The following is a 24,603-nucleotide window of genomic DNA, read 5'->3' as shown; positions in this document are numbered from 1 at the left end:
CTTAACCTACGAATTATGTACGAACTATACTGCCAAGACAAAGAAAATCCAGTTAGTCGAAAAATTTATGAGATAATTTTCCGATCACTAAATTTATCAGTTAAAAAACCTAAACAGGATTCATGCTACACATGCAATTTATTGAACATGAAAATAAAGACGGCAATTAGTGGTCCTAACAAAGCTGCCCTTACAATTCAACGCGAAGAGCATCACTCCAGTGCAGATAAGACGTATAACATGAAACAACTTCGACAAAGAAGAATTAAAAACAAGTGACAAAAAAGCATCTTACACGTTCGACCTGGAGCAATGTTTACCAACAATTTTTCTTGGATCTTTAGTTGTATTTTATACAAGGAAGTTGTAGACATTCAATCTCAATATTCATGATGGAGCTTTAGAGAAATTCAAACATAACATGTGGATTAATTACATTGGTCGTCGCAGAGGAAATGAAATAGCGTCATGCTTACATCACTTTTTAAAAAATCATCTGTCACCTACAGCAAAGTTCGTAACGTTTTATTCTGATACCTGTGGTAGTCAGAACAAAAATTCTCATGTGTCAGCGATGTTGTTAAAATTTATAAAGGAACCCACCACTGTACAGATTATAAACCATAAGTTCTTAATTCCTGGGCAGACACATATAAAGTGTGACATAGAGCACGCCCTAATAGAAAAACAGAAAAAAAAATTAAATTCCAATATTCCATCCACATGACTGTTATCAGCTGTTTTTAAAGAATATAAGTCACATCTTACATCCAATATATAATCTCCTTTAAGATGATGGTGTGATGTTTGGATGAAACAAGAATTGTCAAAAACCATTTCACAAGTCAAACGAAGAGATTCTCTCAAAAATGATTCTTGCTCATTTTGACCTAACTTTACCCCTAGTTTTAGCTACAGATGCCAGTCCATATGCAGTGGGTGCAGTACTGTACTTTCTCACATCTACCCCGATGGAACCAAACGTCCTATTTAATTTGCATCACAAATGCAAAATAACAAAAATATGAAATATGCGCAAATTGGCAAAAGGGCTTATGCTCTAATTTTTGTAGTAAAAAAATTGCACTATTATCTATTTGGTAGACCTTTTACAATATTGGTTGATAATCAACCTCTCATACAAATCTTGTCACCTTCAAAAAGTTTACCTGCACCTACAACGGCAAGAATGTAACACTATGTTTTATTTTTGCAAAGTTTTCAATACAAACTGAAATATCAAAGCACACTTACTTGCAGATTCTTTGTCAAGATTCATTTATCAAGCAGCTAATACTTGATGTTGCAGATAAATTAGAAATAATAATTGAAACCTTACCTTTTACAATAGAAGGAATGGTAAGAGCAACACAAAATGATACAGATTTACATAACATACTAGAAGGACTTAAATGAGGTACAAATATTGAACCTTCACAACGATTTCATATACCCCAAATAGAATTTACCGTACAGAGAGGTTGCATCTTAAGAAATGATTGTGTTATGTTACCAGAAAGTCGAAAGAAAATATTACAGGAACTACATACTGCTCATTTTGGAGTGATAAAAAACAAATCCCTTGCACAAAGCCATTGGTGGCCAGGTATTGCTAAAGACATGTGCAAACATGCACAAGACAAGTCTTGTGCAAAATCTGTTCTGTTTGTAACGAACACAAAAACAATCCTAGTAAAGCACCGGTTCATCCATAGCAAATGCCTACAGCGCCATGTGAAGTGGTTTCAATTAAGTTAGTATCAGATAACGTCCAAACCTTTGTTTCCTATGAATATAAAAGATTTTTAGATGAAAATGGCACTTTACATTAGTTAAGTGCACCATATCATCCTGCTACTAACGATTTAGCAGAGATATGTACAAACTGCCAAACAGTCTCTGCGCAATCTAATTTTTGCTATATGTGATAAAGAACTAGAATTAAATAAATTGTTATTCCAATATCGAATTACACATAATACAATTACAGGTTTAAACCCTTCAACCTTTATGTTCAGTAGAGGTATAAGGTCGAGGTTAGATACATTTAAACCAAAAATTGTTTATGACAAACCTCAAGATAATAGTTCCAGAGTTTTAAATGAGGGAAAAAGGGTAGAAGCCAGATTATATACATTCAGACAAATGGCGATTGTAAAAGGTAGCAGAAAAACTGGAAAAGCTACACTATATAATTAAACTAGATGACGGTCAATAGTAGAGACGACACATTGATTAGTTAAGAGCTATAGGGGAAGTTACACCATTACAGTCAGAAAATTTTGCCTTATGCATAAATTGCCTAAAAATCAGAACCAATTTTAATACTAATAAATCACCTTTTTATAGTCCAGGATCTAAGTATCATTTCCTCAACTTGCTCAGAGTTAGGTTTATAATTGTAGTCATTTGCTGACATTCTGTCACAAGTAATATGCATACCATTCACTTACATAACGGACATAAATAAAAGTGTGAATTACAAATTACGAGTACATTTGAAGCGTGCATTTAAATAACGTTGTAAGTGCCAATATGCCTCATTTGGTTTTTTTAAGTTAAATGAGTTGCAAGTGCCATGTTCCATCGCCTAAAATTTATTTCATGTCGATATGGCTAGCGACGGCGTGAAAAGTGGGGATAAAGTAGCGGTGCAAGTCATAACGTTGTAAGTATCGTAGTGCAACTCTGTTAAATGTAGAGTGGCGCATCAGTTACTAAATTATTTTTGTTTGGACGTGTTGGGTTGGGTTTAAACATAAGTATTTGGAACGAATATGGATGAAACTACAGAAAAACGGTCCAAAAAGAAAAGAAGAGTTGTTGATAGTTGGAAAAAAAATAAAACCAAGAAAATGAGAAACTCTGGCGAAGAATATGTTTCTCTAGTCAATAAAAAGACCGTTACAAAGAAAATGCCACCAGCTGATGTAAGTATGCTTTAAAGAGATACCTATCTAAATAGACGTTAAAACATAAATAATTTTTTTTTGTTTCAATCTATCTAAATAATCCAAAATTGTTTTAGGTAAAATGCAAGTGTCCACTAGCATGTAGATCCATAAGACTGGAATACCTTGTTGAGTTGTACAATCATTTCTATGAAATGGCTGATTATAGTAAGCAGCAAAGTTACCTACAAAGGTTTATTCATCCCCAATTAATCAAAAGGAGACGTCATGGTCAGTACGAACATCCCAGTGAAAGTAGGAGAAAGCACTCTTTCACCTACCATTTACTTTTGCCTGGAGGATCTGAAATAAGGGTTTGCCTCAAAACATTTTGTAGTACGTTTGCCGTAACTCCAAGAAGAGTGCAACTTTTGGGAGAAAAAATTCTTGATGGTAAAATGGATATGTCAAAAAAACGAGGAGGGGCTCGACAAAATATTTTCAAGACTGTCTGGACTAACAAGATTATAGAGCATATCGAAAGTTTTCCAAAAATTGAGAGCCACTATGCAAGGGCGAAAACCCCGGATAAGCTCTTCTTGTCACCGGATTTAAACGTAAGTAGAATGTACCGTGCATACCGAGAAATATTGTGCGGATTATCAGCCGCCTAACAAACCACCAGTGACTAGACAATGGTATAATGAAATTTTTATATCAAAATTTAACTTATATTTTGCAAGGCCTAAAGTAGATACATGCTCCACATGTGATAGTTTGGCTGTTTAAATAAAATCTGGAGATAAAACTGCTGTAACAAAACAGGAGCTTCACCATCGGAGAGCAGAGGCTGCTACAAAAGCAATGTCAACTGAGACCAAAAATGAATGTACAAGTAATTGCTATGTTCTTTCCTTCGATATGCAGCAGCAAATGTACATTCCCCAATTAACTCACTCCGAAATGTACTATTCACAACAGCTTGCAGTGTGTAACTTAGGAATTCACAATTCCATCACAGGAAAGGGATTCATGTGTTTATGGACTGAGGACTTTGGGGGAAGGGGTGCCTTGGAAATTAGCTCCTGTTTATATACTTACCTTACTAAGGAAATTGGCAATCACGGAAAGAAAAAGCTTATTTTGTGGTCGGATAATTGTGGGGGTCAAAATAAAAATCAGTTCATGATCGCCATGTATTTGACCATACTAGCAAATAACGTTTTTGAGAAAATTATTCATAAATTTCCTGTAAAAGGACACACTTTCCTTAATTGCGACAGAGATTTCGCAATTATAGAAAAACGTAAAAAAGTGTGTAAGGCTTATACATTGATGAATGTTGTTAACATCATTACTAGTGCGGCCCAGAAAAATCCATTCTCGTGCATGGTGGTTAAGGACTTTTATGATTTCAAAACCGTTGCCTGCGATAAACTGAACACAAAGAAGTTAGGAATTTCAACAGCTACGCAGCTTGGTCTTACAAGAGAGAAATTTGGTACGGTGATGGTGGCTAAAGGACATAGTGAGCTCGCTGGATGGAGTGAGACCAATGTACTCAAATCTGGAGTTACATTACAAGACTTTAAAATAATAGACCTTCAAAAAACTAGAACTCACTTTGGTATCCCAGAGAAAAAAAGAACAGATATTGAAAAAATGCTCCCTTATCTTCACGATGATGCCAAGAAGTATTTTAAAGAAAAATTAGGTCAACCAGGGCAAGTTTCTACTGTAGGAAACAATGGTTAAAAATCTGGCACTTAAAACGTTTTGACTTGCAAACCTGATGGCACTTACAACGTTTTGACCTTAGACAGATTTTTGATTTTTTTTTAAGTAAGCTTTGTTTATTGTTCCTTTGCGGTATGTTTGTATTATATAATACCTTTAAACTAATCCTTTTTCAGTATGTTACATTATAAGAAATAAACATGTTCGATAAAAAACGGTCTTTTACTCCTCCTGAAAAATTTATAATTTGGCACTTACTACGTTATGGAAATGCACGCTTCATTTATTTAATTCAAGGGCATCGACCACGATATCTGCAAAGTACATACGGACGCAACCATAATATATGTACAAACTGCTTACGAAATTTTAAGATAACGGATTACCAAAATGGCAGAAAAAAGAATTCGGCCTCCTGTCATTGCCCATAATGTAGAATCTTTAACAATTATTTTAAATTTTTTGTCCTTTTATCGAGTATTTAGATTTAAAGATTTATATAAAGAAGATTTTAGAAGAATTTAGAAGATTTTAATAAAGACTGTGCTCGATATATTATATCTTTTATTATTTGTAAAATTTATATATTTGAACATTCAACCATATCTTATTTAAATAATAAAATGTTTATTCATTTTCTAACTAACGTTACATTTTAGATACTATGAAAGTTTACTACGAGAATTTTTTTAATGTAATTGCTAATTTTTCCATTAGACTTTTCCAGTGTCGTAACCTAGCATGCGCATCTTTATTGTACGCTGTTATTGTTAAAACTATTTATATACTCCTCGTCTAGTGCGTCGTGTTAGTTCAAATGTCAGAAAATAATATTTTATGATTCAGATGGCGTTTTATAAACTTAGTTGGTTTTGACGAGTTTTTATCAACATTTCCAAATAATCAATAAAATTGCTTCATCAGTCCAATTAAAATAATTCCGTGATATAGAATCAACAGTATAGCATGCATGATCAAATTTTTTATTGGTTTGATTGACAATGTTAATAATGTTGGGATATAAAAAGATAAATAGTATTATACTCCACGTCTTGTACAGGATGTTTCAGCATTGATGCGGATACATTCGACATTTGGTTCAGGAGTCTACTAAAAATTGGCAAATAAGAACGCAAACTTGTCGATTTTTCTTCATTGCTAAGTTATTGCTTAACGTATAATTTTTAAGATTTAGACACATAAAGTCTAGTAGGTGAACTAATAGGCATTAGGATTAAGTAAGTAAGCAACGTTGAATCGTTGACCAACTAAAAAACAATATTTAAGTTGATGCTTTGTACGGTATGGGCTACAGCTAAATAGAAGTAAAGTAAAAGTAATGATAGTAGACATATCACAGAACAATTTTCACATTATACAATGCGGTGGATAATGATTAGAAACCTTTGCATCAAACAATGTCATAATATTTAAAAATAATTAATTATTGATACGAAATACACACACAATTCATTAAATAAATTTAAATTTTTAAAATACTTAACATTTTTAGTAAATTATAATAAAGAATAATTAATAGTTTAATCAATTGTTTGTTGTGCATTCAAGCCAAGTAGTCATGTGGCAGAGGGAATGGGCAGCCAAAATCGAAAAGGCGGCCTGGACGAGGTCCCTGGTCCCGGATGTAGTGAGGTGGTACGGGTGTCAGCATCGGCGCGTCAACTACTACTTCACGCAGTTTCTGACGGGGAACGAATCGTTTCGGAAATACACCCACAGAATCGGTAGGTCCGGAGACGATCTAAGGCCTGAGTGTGGAGTGGTGGACGATGCGCAGCATGTTGTTTTCGACTGCCCTGTATAGCACACGGGGCGAAACGAACTGCAGCTGAGCCTGGGATCTCCACTAGGCGAGCCTCACGAGCTGATCGATAAAGCCATCGACAGCAAGCACGATTTCGAACTGATCATTGCCTTTGTTACAAAAACCATAAAGCACAAGGAAGAGAAAGAGAGGCGGCTGCAGATGGATTGACCGCTATATTTATTTATTGTTTTAAAAATGTGTATTATTTATTTACTTAATTTATTGCATTTTATTTATTCAAGTTACTTTCGTTTTTACTATATCTTATATATACCAATTTTAGCTGTTTTTTTATTTTTATTTTATCTACATTACTTTTAACTTATTTTTTTTATCTATTTTTATTTATTAATTTATTTATTTTATTTCATTGTCGGGGCCGCCGGACATGTGACGGGGAAAGACTTTTTACATCCAATCCCGTCGGATGTCCCGATACCCGAAAATTAGTGAATGAGGGTATGAGTGCGGAACTGAATTGATGGAAGTACGAATGAATGGTGTTACTGTTAATTGCCAACTGGTTCTACTCGTTAGTTCCAATGTGGAAGGGGTGGCAATTAGGCTGTCTCGCCGGAATAAGGATTGAGCAGGAAGGTAGCTTCACCGACCAGTCTCGCCCGAGACTTGTGCTGGTGAGGGAGGACGGGAGGCCGTCAAATCCATGTAATGCACGCGAGAAGTGCCAGAGGGAAGTTAAGAGTAAGGCTAACGGGCCAGATATGCTCGCTAAGAGCGGTTCCGGGCCCGTCGGTCGGAGAAAGAGGGGGTGGTTTAGTCGGTAGGCGGTCTCGTCACACCTGGGTAAAGGGCTGACACCCGAACCCAGACGGTCTTTTAGAAGATTCCACCTCCCAAAAAAAAAAACGTAGTTATGTGATGATCCTTACAAACAAATACATCGATTGCACTTCTGACGTCTGTTGGAATATTCTCTGTTCAAATTTCTCGGGCATTTACAAGCAGTGTTAAGTTTTGCAGGTCCAGTTCTCTTGCAAGGTAAAGGTTTGTAGAAAATTTACATCGGTATTCACAGTTTTACTTGATCTTTCCAGTCCATTTACAATCTCTAAGACAACTCGCTTACCTTGGTTGCGTTCACGTTGGTCTCCGGTTATACCAATATATATATATTTGGCAATTGTACACACATGAAGTTTGACCATCGCATATTATCCAGATCTTTTTCAAGCACTTCCCTGGTTTTAAAGGTATATATTGCTTGAACGAGCACATACCCCGGAAAGTAAGCAGCTGCTCATCGGCGGTCAAATTTTCGTAGGGTATGTATAAATCTTGTACTATCTACAACCACAATTTAAAAAAAATTATAATTGATGATAATTTTCACACATTCATAATGGTGATAATTTACCTAAATTTGGATTTCCTCTGGTTTCAACATTAGTATACCACAGACATTGTGACCAATTTGTTTCTGCTTATAGTTTTATTGAATATTGGGCATCAATATTCTATATTATACAAATTCGTACTTTCTTTGGTATGAGATTTGTAAACTCCTATTAATATCAACAAGCCACCAAAACGTATAAACTCCTTAGCACCCATATCTTTTCATAAATCTCCATTCTTTACTTGACCTTCTGCATTAGTCCATTTAACTGCGTGGTTTACAATATTATCTCTAAAAAACAAGGGAACACTAATGGAAATTGTGCCAACGGTTGTCTTAGCATGCCTATATGTAGGTCCTTCTTTTTGAAGCACATTTCCTTGTGAACACCTTGTTCCTTCAGAACACTTCAGTCTCAAAAAACATTTAGCATTAAAAAAAATATCAAAATAAAAAACAGAAATGGAAACAAAAAAAAGACAAAATTGTAATTTATAATAATTGGAATCACTGGTAACTCACATAGTATTACAATGGTATTACGTGTGGGTTATTATTACACACAACATATTAGGAAAAGTCAATTTTTTTTTATAATTTTAAGTAAAATAACTTCAGAAGAAAAACACTTTAAGTTCACAGTGACCCTGTGGTATTATGAGAGTTAAAAAGATTGGGGGCATTGAAGTGGTAAATTGTTTTATATACCTGGGGTCTCTCACAAGAAAGGAAGGAGGAATCAACGGAGAGATATACATGAGGCTTACGATTACAAGAATAATTATGATTAAACTTGTAACGATTTAAAAAAGCACGACCAAAACAGTGCACACAAAATTAGACCTAGTAAGAGCACTCATTTTCTCCATAGCCAGATATGCTAAAATAAAATGGAGGCTTTTGAGATGTGGGTCGATACTAGTACTTCAACATGTAAAAGATTTAGTGTATTCATAACGTATATAACATTCTCGAATACAGTAAAATAGTAGTGATAAATTAACAAATTTTTTTGATAGTGGCCTTCGTGCTCTTTTCTATATTTCTGATAGTGACCTTTGTGCGCTGTCATAAAAATAGTCCAGTATTTAAATTTTCTTTGTATACAAATAATTTCTCACAGTCAGATATAAATTTATTATACTGTTAAAAAATGTACACAGGAAAAACTTACGAATAACATGTATGTGGATTTTATAATTTCTGATACTAGGAAATATTAATTGTAGACTAATAACATTCTAATTATAAAGTAGCACAATACATAGAGGAGAACTGAAAAAATGTTCCTATTATCATTTTTATACTGCTATTATATATATATATATATATATATATATATATATATATATATATATATATAAATTGACATCTGATATCTCATTGGTTACTGTCAATACTATATAATTATGTTTACATAATTGTAAAACGCTATTAAGTTCGGCTCTAGCAGTCGAACAGTACGGACGCGAGTCAGCAAAGTGTGCTTAGGTGGGGACGACTGACCTATTAATTGTCAACGGAGCGTTTTAGCTCCCGGTGGGTAAGACACCGAGTGTGGCATAGACACTTGTCCTACATATTAGCGAAGAGCGGATGCGAGGTTGTTATTAGTTAAACCGTCGGGGAGCTGTTTTTTATAGGCTCCTCGCGGAGGCTATAATAGCTTCGCGTTTGCGAAGATTTCGGGATCACCTCAGTGTGTCGACAGGGATGACACTGCAAGGCCTTGACATTTGACAAGGTCGGACAGAAACGGCCCCTGCTCCTGAGGTGTGAGAAACTGGAAGAGGATCCCTGCCTGAGAAATCAGGTAGTGAACAACCGTGTGGTAGCTGGGACGAGACCCAGGAAAACCGACTGGCAGCGGCCAGGCGGGACGACAAAAACAGAGTCTTCTGTGTAGCAAACTTATTAATAATTTTGAACTTAATGTTCACTGAGTGAAAATCTCCCCCAAAACAGTGTTGTTACGCAGGTGACAACACACGAAGCAGAAGATGATGACAGGCCCCAGTCATCCACCCCCTCTGTTGCAAAAGCTATTGATTTATACAATAATTTTACCGCGAATCTCAATAATCCCATGGACAATCTTCCCTCATCTGACGACGACTCCTATTCGCCCGAGTCAGAAGATGACAAAAATAGCGAAGAAGATACGGACGATACCATATCGATATCCGCAGATGCCATCACCGACGAGGTACTAAGCGCCGAGTCGACCGAAGCCCCGCCCCCATTGGAAGATGACAATAATGTTGAGATGGAAGCTCCATCAAAACAACTGAAAAGACACCGAGCCCCCGAAATAGACGAGGATGAGGAAGCGAGAAAAAAAAGCAAAGGAGATGGAAGCCAGAGAAAAGGCAAACGAATTAAGTAGGTCAGTCAATGCACTGACCGAACAAATCAAAGAGATGAAAAAGGAGATGAAAGCCAGAGAGAAAAAACTTCTAACTCAATTAAACTAGTTAAGAAGTGAAAATCAAGAAAAAGATCGGGAAGTCAAAAGACTAACCGACAAGATATTAGAGTTAGTGGATGCATTAACTCAGCAAAGAAATGTAGCAAAACTCCAAAGAGAAAAAGAAGTTATCATCCCGGAACCCCCACAAAAAGAGAAAACCACAAAGTCGAATTCGGTGAAAAAAACGAATTCAAAAAAGGCAACAACCAAAGAAATTACACTCATACCCATCATAACTAATGATGACGGTATGGAAATAGAAGTCGAAGAAGACTGGCACACCGGCAACACCGTGTGGAACACCATCGAAAGAAAACCAAAACAAAGCGCAGCGGAGAAGCAAAAACAGCTAATCCAAAAGCGAAAAGAAAAAGTGATGGACAGGACCATCAAATCAAGGCAAAAAAAAAGACAAGCTCTTGAAAACAAAAAAGAAACAACAATAAAGGAGTCGCAACCTCCTACCAAAAAAGTTGAAACAAAGAAAAAGGAGACGCAAACACCTAATAAAAAAGTTGACGACAAGGAGCCACAACCTCCTAATAAAAAAGTAGCAGAAGAAGCGACCCTCGAGATCACTCCCGAAGTAGCAGTCTCTACTCCTAAACAGCCCAAACCACCGGCGATAATTCTGAAATCGGTTAACGAGCATAAGAAGATACTGCAGCAAGCTGCAGCCATGAAGATAATCTCGGCAAATACATTTGCCAGATCAGGAAGGTCCATTGTCATACAAACAAAGACCAGAGAAGACTACCTAAAAATGGTAAGACTTCTAGAGACATACAGTCCAGCTGTAGATTTTATCGCGTATCCTATAGATACCGATAAAATGAAGAGAGTCATCATAAGAGGATTATCGGTAAAAACCGATACCAATCTAATCCTCAACGAAATTATCAGCAAAGGAGTAGAGGCGACTAAGGTCATAAACATGATCTCGAAAGAGCCAGATTAGAAATCCCTCCCAATGTTTTTGGTAACCATTAAAGCAGAAGAGGACGCAAAAATAAAAAACATTTCTGACCTATGTTACACGAGGATCAGCGTGGAGGACGAAATAAAAACTAGACACGAAACAATACAATGTTTCAATAATTGTCAGGGATTCTACCACAGTTCAAAATCTTGCCACTGTGGTTCAAAATGCGTGAAGTGTGAAGACAATCACCTTAGTAGCGAATGCGAAAAGGACAGAGCAACGGACCCAAAATGCGCTAACTGCGAACAAGCGCATACAGCGAATTATCGTGGATGCCCAAAAGCTCCCAAGCAGAAAGCCGCCCCACAACAACAAAGGGCAAGGCCAATCATCAACAGCAACACCAATAAAGGTGTTAGCTACGCTCAGCCTACTAAACAGCCTGACAGCGTGACAAACGAAACAACAACCTCAAACGAAGCAGCAGCTCTCATCGCCAAATTCAACGCCGATCTAAATGCCAAAATGGCACATGTCACCAAAATGTTAGATCAAATGCAACAAGTTATGACAGCCATAGGAAACATAGGTCAGAAATGTTAGTACACCAAACGGAAGATCTTCGCATTGGGTCATGGAACTCCGGCGGAATATTCAAAAAACTCAACCTTCTGGACGAAATGATAAATAGATTAAAGCTCGATATCGTAGCCCTACAAGAAACCAAATTAGTGAAAAGAAAGAAAACAAAATTTCCCGGCTACGATATCTACAGGACGGATCATAGAGCGGTATCAGGAGGAACAGCCATACTTGTGAAAAAAGAAATCGAACATGAACACATCCCAACACCAGATGAACTGGTCACAATGGAAGCCACACTCATAGACTAAAAGCCAACAACGACTCACTAAAAATAGTGTCTGCATATGTCAGACGAAGATTTGAGCCTAATATTAAACTCGGAAGAGCCAACCATAATAATAGGAGACCTTAATGCGAGATCTCCCAACTGGTTCGACAGGACGACCAACAACAACGGACGACGACTATGCAACCATCTCGAAAACAGACCAAATACGTACGTGATCGGACCAACAGAGCCGACATGTTTTCACGGACAACTTCCTACTTACCTAGACATTGCAATCCTACACAATGTGGGTCAACAATATGAGATACACTCTCTGAACGAAGGCGATTCGACACACAACTTAATCGTCCTGACCCTGGGCGCAATAGAAACAAACTATTTGCAGCCCCACAACAGAAAACAGACAAGTTGGCCAAACTACAGAAGAATTGTGAGCCAGAACATCGGTAATATCCTCACAATCAACAACATAACAGAATTAGAGGACAGTGTAATAAAACTAGAAGAAACAATTATCAACGCTATCGATGCCAGCTCCAAAACCGAAACTATAACTAGACAAAAAGGAAGATTTAGGGACATAAGTATAGAACTTAAAAACTTAATCAAGCAGAAAAACCGGAAAAAAAGAAGAGCCTACCGCACTAGAACGGTAGAAGACAAAAGGATTGCAAATGAGCTAGACAGGGAAGTGAAAAAACAACTCCAAAATCATCGAAATGAAAGCTGGGACTCCTATATCGAAGAGTTAAATCCAAACAAATCTGCGTTCTGGAAACTATCAAAAATCCTACGAAAAGACAAAAAACCCATACCCCCTCTACATGGCGTAAACGGGATTGTCCACACAGAAATCGAAAAAGCAGAATTCCTAAAAGACAAAATAGAAAGGGCGTGTAGAAATAACGAACACCCCAACGAAGATATAGATTTCGAAGACGAGGTAGAGAGGACAGCAAGAAGACTAAAAAGGACAAAAGGCAGAATAGGGATACTTCATACATCTCCCGAAGAAATAAAAGAACTCATAAAGCAGACTAACGCCAAAAAAGCCCCAGGTCCAGACAATATCACAAACAGGGCCCTGAAAAACCTACCTACAAAAGCTATTGTTTATATTACCAACATCATAAACAATATGCTGAAACTAAGATATTTTCCAGACAGATGGAAGGAAGCTCACATAATGATGATTGCTAAGCCAGAAAAAAATTTCACATTTCCTCAAAATTACAGACCAATCAGCTAACTATCATCAATAAGCAAGATTGCGGAAAGAGTAATTCTAAAAAGACTGAACGAAGAGTCTCAAGCATTACACACCATTCCAGAAGCTCATTTTGGTTTCAGAAGTGAACACTCCTATGAATTACAGGTATTAAGACTCACAGAATTCATAACTAAAGGATTTAATGAAAAGGCATACACAGTCACCGCATTTCTGGACGTCAGTAAAGCATTTGACAGAGTCTGGCACAATTGACTCATTTACAAAATGAATTCATTGGGATACAGCGAGGCGATGACATGTCCCCTTGCGTCATACCTTGCTAACAGAAGGTTCCGAATTCGAATAGGGGCAACCCTGTCTGAGGTCGGAGCCCTGGAAGCGGGTGTGCCTCAGGGTGCCGTGCTGTCACCATACCTGTATACCATCTATATGGCCGACACGCCAACAGAACCCGGATCTCTGTTAAGTCTTTACGCAGACGACACAACAATAGCGGTTAGCTGGAGAAACCCGGATCATGCAGCTAATCACCTGCAAAGAGCACTAAATAGATTTCAACGATAGTGCATAAAATGGAAAATAGCCTTAAACCCAGACAAAACTCAGGCTGTAATGTTTAGTCATAGAAGAAGTGTACCAAACCGCGAAATCACGATAGACAACACCCCAGTAGAATGGACCAACCAGGCAAGATACCTAGGAGTGTTACTCGACAAGAAGCTAACATTCACAGAACATATTAATCAACAGGTATACAAAGCCAAAGCGCTGAAAAGTCAGCTCTCAACGCTCATAGGCAGAAGAAGCAAACTAAGATTTAAAAACAAAAATCAGGGTTGCAAACGGCATCATCATGCCAATCTTAACGTACGCCTCAGCAGCATGGGGACACACCCGCAAGTCGAACAGAATGAAGATTCAGAGATCTCAGAATCAAATCATACGAGACGCCTTAAAAAATACCAAAATACGTACCTCTAAGGTACGTATTCAGAGACTCAAGACAAACCACCCTAGTAGAATGCTAAGAGAGCTGACGAACTACAACGAAAACATCAGGACGGTACACAGAAGATCAAAGCAGCAAATAGCAAGATATAGGGAGATCCCAAACGAATAACAAAGGATGTAATGGTGCATAGTCGTCAAAACCTCAAGATGAAGAAAGATAGGATACCGACCAAAAAAATCTCTGGCGAGAGGGTACGCTTTTTCTTTTAGGTTTTTAGGTTTTTAGGTAGATATAAGTCCAATATACACCGGGGTGAGTAAGAGCAGTATACACTTGGAAATGCTCACCCCAACACACGCACACAAATAGGATTAAGGAAAACAAAAAAAAGGAAAGAATTGTTGCCCAGGCATATTATAGTTCCGAAGCTCCAAGGAAGTCTACAAAAAACAAAAAAAAAATAAAAACAAAAAACAAAAAAACAAAAAACGGTCTCTCTATCTAAATCACTTTGGATTCATCCAATTCTTAAATTTTGTTAACTCTACATTTTTGTAACTTTCACTTTCAACACAGACCAAATATGGAGGGCCCATCTGGCTCTACATATACCGTTTCAACGGACTAGGCCCCTAAGGCGGATCAGGTGAATACTGATATTCTCGCGAAATCCGAGCACTGAGGTCTTGTGTGGCATACAAGGGCTCAGTGGCCGGACCCTACTCAGGTGCTCGGCCAGCGAGGAGAACAAAATTTATTTTGCCAAATCGGCGGCCGAGTGACCGAGCACACACTCTTTTCCGAGCATAGAGTCGTCAGCCAAGGCTGGGGACTCTATGGTCGGAACACACGCATTTTTCTTTTTTTTAGGGACTCAAGTCCCGAAGTCATGATAGAGTAACTTCAATAGAGTCAGTAAAGTAAATAGGGAGAAAAGCCTAGATGTGGCTACCCCTACAGTTAGGTGGCATAACCACAGTCATTAAAAACAGAGGGTGTAAGTCACACGATGAGGAGGGGTGGAGGAAAAACCCGAGGGTCAGATAGGTACCACTTCAACTAGCGAAGTGTGACCGGTTTGATCTTCGGACATGTGGATCCCATTCTTAGATTGGTATACACATGTTCCTAGGGGCAGGGTTGATCACTACGTGTGTGTGTGTGTGTGTAAAACGCTAATAAAAACGCTAATAGAAAAGTGTACAGAGTATAACAAACCTATCTTTCTTATATTCGTAGATTATGAAAAGGCGTTTGATACTATAGATCATCATAAAATGCTTCGAGCATTGGCTGACTGCCGCATTGACTACCGATATATCGCATTGATTAAAAGTATTTGCGAAACTGGTACAGCTTGTGTCCGCCTTCATGAAGATACCAAGAAGTTTCGAATAGAACGTGGAATTAGACAGGGTGATACTATCTCCCCTAAATTGTTTAGAGCTGTTCTTGAATATATGTTCAAGCAAATGGAACGAGAGGATAACATGGGAATTAATATAAATGGGGAAGATCTGAACCACCTAAGATTTGCCAATGACATCGTTTTAATATCTGATAGAGTTGATAAAGCTACAAAAATGCTGCACACGCTCTATAAAGTGTCAAAAACAATTGGTCTTAAAATTGACACCTCAAAGACAAAATTTATGACCAACCTTGTAGTCAGCGGTAAAATTCTAATTGAGAGCCATAGTATCGATCAAGTAATAGCTTACAAATATCTAGGGCATGAGATTCGCTTAGGCCGAGAAAATCAGACAACTGAAATACAAAGAAGAATAGGTCCCACATGGGCTGCCTTTGGTAGATTGAATAACATTTTCAAGTCTGTTATCCCAGTTTGTTTAAAAAGAAAGGTTTTTAACCAGTGCGTTTTACCGGTTCTTACATGTGATGCAGAAACACTGACTATGACAAAAAGATCAATAGATAAAATAAGAGTTACACAACGCGCTATGGAAAGATCAATATTAGGTATTACCATCAGAGATAAAGTACCAAACCTAGATATAAGAAGAACAGCAGTCACAGATGCAGTTGAAAAAATAGCCATGGCTAAATGGGCTTGGGCGGGATATGTTGCCAGATTAACGGATGATAGATAAACCAGAAAGATTCTGGGATGGCGACCAAGGCAAGAGACATATCGAAGCAGAGGACGACCACCGACTAGATGGACGGATGATATCAAGCGCATCACCACAAACTGGGTGCACGAAGCAAAAAATCGAAATAGGTGGAAAATTTTACGGGAGGCCTACGTTCAGCAGTGGACAAATATAGGCTAATTGATGATGATGATGTTTACATGGTCGTATCTTTGGTTTTTTAAAGAAGTAAGGTGAAAATATGTTGAAACTTTTAGAGTTTTTTATGGTTTTTTAGTTATTATTGTTTAAATATATTGAAATATAATTTATTTAGATTATTTTTATGTTTCTTGACATTAATTGCGTTGATGTTCCTTTTTAGTTCTATTGATTTGTAAATCTCTATCTTCTTTTCGTTTTGGTCGGTTTTTAAAATGTTGATGCTCTCAAAGTCAGATTTATGCTTCCTCTCATTCTCCTGCTTTGTGTGAGTGGTGGTGTTGTTCTTGTTATTTATGGTAAACAATTTTGGATTGAAATATATAGTTGACTAGTTTGCCAAATATAGACGTCTTTACAGTTAGTACATGGTATCTCGTAAACAACATGTGATTTTTTGAGTTTTGAATTTAGGTTTTTAGTTTGATGCAATACTAATTTAAAATATTGTTGCCTTTATGAGCCATACATTCGCCTTAAAGATTCGCTGATTGTTTGAATACACCTTTTATATACGCAAGAGTTACATATGTAGTCTTGGAATTGTTGGTTTTGTTGACAAGCCAATGGGGACTTAAGGTAAATATATGTAAGGCTGAATAATTAGGTATTGGATCCGAGGTTGCAAATTTAATCTTAAGTTTTGAAGAAGAGGATATGCACAGAATATATATCATAGCATATCACAGGATATGCTATGATATATAGAGACCTCAGAGAAGGTGACTAGGGGGATAAAGTGCTGGGAATTATGAAAACGGCAAACTTATAATGGGAAAAGGTGAAGAAAAATAAGAAGGGCTTTCTAAGAATTTGTTTTAATACTATTTGCTCATGCTTTAGATGCTATATTGACAAATCCAAATTGTCCAGTCATTTTTGTTTACGCATACAGAATATTTATCATCATCAATTTACAACTCTTCGTGAGTCTTTGCCGCGTTTACTATTGCCTTCCATGTTTATCGGTTCTGTGCCACTATTTCTCATTGTCGTTTCTCCCAGATCTTCCCCCATCTGGTCTTTTCCAGAACACATTGTTTATAAGGTGATTATCGTAGCTGCGTATCACGTGTATTTCTTATCACATGTTTTGAAAATCTTAGTCTATTGACCATTATAAAGTGTGACCCATTTAGATTGGAAACACCTCTATAAAATTTGAAGTTGTTAACCGATTTTAACCAAATTTTTTTTAATGTCATGTGATAAGACTTCTATTGCGGGACAAAATATGAAATATTTAGTTCAATTTTCAGGGCATTCTACGATACATTTTCTTCGTCGAAAATAGAGAATTTGTATTAGCGATTTTTTTATTAAAAAAAATTCTACGCCACTTTATTTAGATTGGCTTCAAATATCTATGACAAAAATTTCACTAAGATATATGTATTATTAACAAACTTATGACAACTTAAAATTTTAAAACTCACTAAGCTTCGAGTCAAAAAAGAACACCCTGTATCAACAGATAACCATTAAACTAATTATTTTTCAAATAATTTTAATAATAAACCACTACTAGACAAAAAAATGTTTAAAATAGCATAAAAATTTAATGCAAGTAACGTACTTACATTATTATTAACTTAACATGCTACAACTTAAATCTCAGTTGCCATGACAACGATATTACTGTTTGACATTATTTGTGTCATACAAATTTCAGTACTAGCATAAATTTATGCATAATATCTGCAACAATATTTGTTTTTAATAATATTTTGTGTCATGGCTGCAAGATTAAGATTGAGAGAAAAAATGGAAATTATACTTTTTTGGGAGATAACGATAAAAGTGCCAGGGAAGTTTGTACAATATTAATTTAATGACAGACATGTGGATCGTCCTAATATTAGCTGCGGTACGGTAAACAAAATAAATAGAATATTTAATGAATATGGTGCAGTATCAAAACTAATTTTAAAAAATAACCCGTTACAAAGAAGAAGAGGAAAAATCAAATCATTTTAGATCATTTCAGAAATAACCCTAATGCCAGTTTAATGAATGTCAGTTTATATTTGAATGTGCCTCGAGAGAGTATTTGGCGATGTCTTAAGGTAAATAATATTAAACCTTTCAAACCAAAATTCTTACACACATTACAAGAAGGCGACGAAGCAAAACGTTTAGAATATTGTTTATGGGCCCAAGGGGAATATTTAAACAATATAAATTTTCTAAAAAACGTGTTGTTTACCGACAAAGCCACTTTCACTACAAATGGGGTAGTATCATGACAGAATTGTCGCTATTGGACAGCAGATAATCCTCATTCGGTAATAAACATTGGGAACAAGCTAGTTATTGGTCCTTTCTTTTTTAGAAGAAAACTTGAACTCACAGAACTTTTTAGAATTTTTAAACACCGACTTGTGGGATGCTATTCATGAGCTCCCAATTAATGAACGATTAAATTTTTATATCCAATTAGATGGGTATTCTGTTCATTATGCCAGAACCGTGAAGCAATGGCTAAATGAAAATTTTCCGAACCGTTGGATAGGCCGGTCCGTTGATAGATTGGCCATCGAGGTCTCCAGATCTCACAATTTTAGACTTCTTTCTTTGGGGAGTTATCAAACAAGAAGTTTACCAAACCCGTGCAAGAAACGTAAACGAACTTCGTGCAAGAATTCGACAGGCATGTGCAGAAATTACTCCCCAACAACTAGAAATGTAATTCGAAATACTCATAAACGCTACGACAAATGTATCCAATTAGATAGTGGATTGGTAGAGGCAACTAGGATTTAAACTAAAATTATGTTTCCATGTTTCTGTTAATACAGAGTGTTTTCTTTAACTTTAATAGAGAGTGTTTCTTTCTTAGCGAGTTTTACAATTTTAAGTTATTATAAGTTTGTTATTAATAAATATATCTTAATAAAATTTTTGTCATAGCTATTTGAAGCCACTCTAAATCCAGTGGCGTAGAAATGTTTTTAATAAAAAAATCGCTAATACAAATTCTCCATTTTCAACAAAGAAAAAGTATCGTAGAATGCCCTGAAAATTTAACTAAATATTTCATATTTTGTCCCGCAATAGACCTTTTATTACATGACATTTTTTAAACAAAAATTTGGTTAAAATTGGTTAACAACTTCAAATTTTATAGAGGTGTTTCCAATCTAAATGGGTCACACTGTATATCTTACTAAATTTTCCTTTTCAAGGAAAGAGGGACTCTAATTCGTTAGTGAGTCTGTACCTCCATTCGTTTGTCACGCTATCTATGCAACGACTATTATAGTACTCCAATCAGTATATTACATTAATATTAATATATCGATATTTTTTGATAATACTAATATAATATAAACAATATTATTATATAAACCAATGATATCGGAATTAATATTTAAAACGCACTTATAAAGTTATTTCCATACTGAAATATTCACTTGAATGGCTATTATCTTGTTATACATTTAAATGGCAGGTTTAAAAGTTTGGGTCAAAAATAGCACTAAATCATAATTGTCAGTTCAAACTTTTGTACTCACCAAATAGTGGTTTTTTTTTCGTCTCAATATTATTTTCTCTGTTGTTAATATTGAATCACAGACAGCACCAATTACTATTGCACTTTGCAACATACATCAGTCGGAATTGATAATTTTGTAAACTAGTTATTATTATGTATCGTGAAAAATATTTAAAAAACACACATTTACATTTTAGATATGCAATAACTGACTCACCGTTTAATAAAATAGTCGTATGGAAAACAACATCAGTAATATAATACATATAATACATAAATTTATTACTACAATCGTAATATACAATATAAATATATATATATATATATATATATATATATATATATATATATATACAATATAAATATATATATATATATATATATATATATATCACTAATACACGACTATAACAATGCACTATGTATTAGTACAGAGGAAATAGGCTGGCGTAACCGAAAACACCGTAAGAAAAGTCATATTGTCAATAAAAAGTACAATAGCAAAAGGTCATAAAGCAATAGATTCCGAACTCCTTAACTGTGTTACTGACAAAGTATTTCATTTAACCCTTTGACTATTTTGCCTATATTATATTATTCTAGGTGTCTAACCAGTTTAGAACCAGGTACACCAGATACATTACTAAGCCTCTATGCCGACGACACAGCGATAGCGGCCAAACACAGAAATGTAGACATAGCGGTAAACAACTTACAAACAGCGCTAGATGACATAGAAGAATGGACTTTAAAATGGAAAATCGCTATAAACTCTGAAAAGACACAGGCTGTAATTTTCAAAAAGATGTACCAACAACCAGAAGAACAGGTGACTATGCAAGGCAATCCCATCGAGTGAAAAAGCGAAGCAAAATACCTCGGAGTAATCATGGACAAAGGTTTAACGTTTAGTAAACACGTAAACGCTACAATACAAAAAGCCAACATGGCAAGAGCATCAATAAGAAGACTAGCAGGAAGAAAAATCAAACTCAGAATAAAAACAAAAATAAGATTAATAAATAGTATAATTCTTCCTATACTAACATATGCATCTCTCGCATGGGGACACATATGTAACGCAACAAAAATGAAAATACAAGCGGCACATAACAGCAGCCTAAAAGAAGCAGTCAACATACCGAGATACGTTGCAGAAAGATTCTTCTTCAGATAATTACAACAAATTAGAGTGACTGATATAATGAAGGAAAAGGCAAGGACAAAGTTCGCGCAGATATAGAAGCATCCTAGTCACATATTTCGAGAGATTATGAGGTACGACGCTTTTCACAGATGGAAGCACAAGAGACCCAAACAACAAAAAGTAGTAGAATAAAACCAAACGTACTAGAGAGAAAATCAATAAATACACCAGAGAGAAAATACTACAAAAACTACAAAAACAACGCACCAAGAAGATAGTATGTAGCTCAAAAAACTCGTGGACCATCGGAACGTACAGCGTGGACCCAGTTAATTTTAAGTAGATAATTATTATACTAATATGCACTAATTCTGATTTTATGTTTAAGGCATCCTACAAAAAAAATCCAAAAAATACACAAAAAACGGCATCGGCCGCCAAAAAAATAAAAAAACTACTAACAAAAACCGGCTCAAGCCACAAAAAAATAATAATAAAATCCATTAAAAACCCGGGCACGTAGGGCCCAACCCCTTGAGCACCAAGTCGCCGAACTGAGCCTAGCTCAGAGCGGAGACTTGAGGCCCAAGTAAGCAATTTTAGTTCGCGGATAAGCCACAGTAAGATAACAGAATTATAGCAACAATGCGCTGTCCTGAGTTTTGAATTCGGTTAGGAAACCATGTTGGAGTTCTATTACCCAGGACTCCCACATGAGAAGCATTTGGCTGATAGTTGTGCCCGATCGCGCATCAGAGTACTATAGGGGGAAAGGGATGGTCTGGAGCATTGGAGCGCGGTGAAGTGACTCCTGTTTTTACTCGAGTTAATACACCTCGTTCCAATGAATTGTTATACCCGAACGTAATTCTTAGGGGTAAACATGTCTCACAGGCTGGGTTTAATTAAATTGCTTGCTGGCTTGCCAGTTTAGAACCGATTTAGAACACATTTGAATCGGGCGATAGGTGTTGACAGCGCGACATATTTTAATTGTTTTCTTGTTTGTTCAATTATTATTAATTACATAAACTACGGGTAAGTGATATTTTTGATGTCTGTTTTATACTTACTAAGTACTGTTATTTAAATGAATACATATAATACATAAATCACTGTCTTTTATGTGATATTCTCGCACGACCACAGGGCACTTCCTATATGAATTTTGACAATATCAAAATCAAAAGTGGATCTTCAGGCATTTAGAAAATATGTCCCCAAGCGAGGTTGACAATTGTCAATTGCCCAGTTGTCTCTGATAGTGAAAGCGTCTTGGGAGATGAATTGCATTTTGATGAATTTCGGACCAAAAATATTAAGGATGTATTTTATATTGGAAATATGAACATCGTGTTTGAAGACCAAATTAACAATCAAGATAAAACAACCAATACTCCAAATAATCAAGAATCTGAATCGGATAGCGAAGACGATGTACCGCTAGCAATACGGCTAGTAAAGCGAGATAACTCTGTAGTTTGGACCCAAAATAAATGATATATACCTAATACAAACAAAATAATTTATTGAAACCCACAGATGTATTTTTGGAAGTATCTCCTGAGGCTCTAATTCACCTAATTGTATTTCAAACCAATCTATACACGGAGAACAAAATGTATTTACACCTACTACAGCAGACGAAGTCAAAACATTTCTTGGAGTAAATTTATTAATGGACATATCGAAAATGCCCAGTTGCAGAGATTATTGGTCATCACGTGATGAATTACGAGACCCTTTCATCAGTTCGGCTATCTCACGTAACAGATTCGGTTGATTACTAGGCAATTTACATCTGATTGATAATACAGTGCAGCCGAAAAAACCGAAAAGCCGAAAAAACTTTACAAAGTGCGACCTCTACTGGCCAAACTGACAGAAACGTTTCTTACAGCACTGAATCCACATGAGTTTTAAGCGATTGATGAGTCTATGATACGATTCAAAGGTCAAAGCAGTATCCGACAGTACATGCCCAATAAACCTATAAAACGTGGCTACAAAGTATGAGTTAGAGCAGATTCAAGCGGATTCATGTGCCAGTTCCAGATATATACCGGTAAAGAGGGAAATTCCACCCAAAAAAAAACTTAGGACAACAAGCCGTACAGGATCTAACAAGGGTCTTAGTAAATAAGCACCAACAAGTGTTCTTTGACAACTATTTCAACTATATTGATCGTCAGAGATCTTTATCGTCGGACGGAATTTACGCAAGTGAAACCGTTCAAAAAAAAAAAGGAAGGATTTACCAGAGTTTAAAACTAACAAACAAATGAATCGAGGATTCAGATTACCGTGTTTCAACAGATGGACTATCTGCGTCGAAGCGGATGGATCGCAGAAGTGTAATTATTTTACCAAATCTCCAAAATCCCGCAACAAACGAAGTTGTAAAGACAAGACAAAAAGACGCTATTCTGAATGAGGTTTCATACCCACAAATGGTAGTACACTACAACTCACATAAATATGGGATATGTAGTCAAATTTCACATGCTGAAAAGTCTTTATGAGGTGAATCGTAAATCACACAAGTGGTGGCATAGACTATTTTTTTTATTTTGTGGATGTTTGCGTCGTAAACGCATTCATTCTATTTAAACTTAGAAGCAATTCCAAAAGTATGTCTTTTAAAGAATTCTGGCTCTCTGTGATTAGAGGTCTTATTAGAGCTCCAAAACAATTAAAAAGGGGAACACTATCAGCAGAAAAACCAGTGAGTAAATGCATAAGACATATTCCCTTGAAACTACGTCATTTAAAGTCTTCTCATATGCCCCAAAAACTACTTCTTTAAGATGTGCCAAACGTAGCACGACAGCAAATGTTAGCAGAACACAGGGAAAATGTTCATCTTGCAATGTCGGACGTTGTCTCACACACGACAAAAATTATTTTGCAACTTTCCATGCAAAACAATAGAAAGAATAGCAAGAAAGAAGTGCTACCTGGTTTTTATTTCTCATTTAATTTTTTGTTACGCTATGCCCCTGCTGCTATCGTGAGTATATTACATCCAGCAGGATTTACTTCAGGATCAGCAGTGTTTATTTTGACTTTAAAGGATTCAACCAGATTTAGAATACGGTGACTGTAAGAATGATTTGGATATTCAATAAAGGAAAAAACCTAAAAAATTAGAACAAAGACCAGTGACACCGAGTGGGAATTTATAGTTGTAAAATATATTAATTTTGAAAAACCGATACAATGTGAGAATACCGAGTTCTAAGGCTTGTATTCACAGATACAGATGTATTAACACAACTACTTTGCATAATCTTTCCGTGGACTCGTGACTATATTAAAATACTGTAAAATAATGTTACTACACCCTTACAGGATCAATGACCGTGAATAACGTAAAAACTACG

The 24,603-nt window shown here is 36.1% G+C and overlaps 1 protein-coding gene across 3 annotated transcripts in view; it reads right to left on the bottom strand.

Moving 5' to 3' along the window:
- Positions 1 to 20,223, bottom strand: part of LOC140445361 (putative inorganic phosphate cotransporter) — a 97,853-nt gene extending 77,630 nt beyond the window's left edge. The window contains exon 1 of one of the 3 annotated variants that reach the window (XM_072537339.1): positions 20,093 to 20,223. The gene's annotated coding sequence lies outside the window, so the exon portion shown is untranslated. The remainder of the gene's footprint in view (positions 1 to 20,092) is intronic. The other 2 variants (XM_072537337.1, XM_072537341.1) reach the window with 2 other exon arrangements.
- Positions 20,224 to 24,603: the final 4,380 nt, after the last annotated feature.

The sequence above is a fragment of the Diabrotica undecimpunctata genome, chromosome 7 (assembly GCF_040954645.1).
Source record: "Diabrotica undecimpunctata isolate CICGRU chromosome 7, icDiaUnde3, whole genome shotgun sequence".
NCBI lineage: Eukaryota > Metazoa > Arthropoda > Insecta > Coleoptera > Chrysomelidae > Diabrotica > Diabrotica undecimpunctata.
This window is presented reverse-complemented; position numbering and strand designations above follow the sequence as displayed.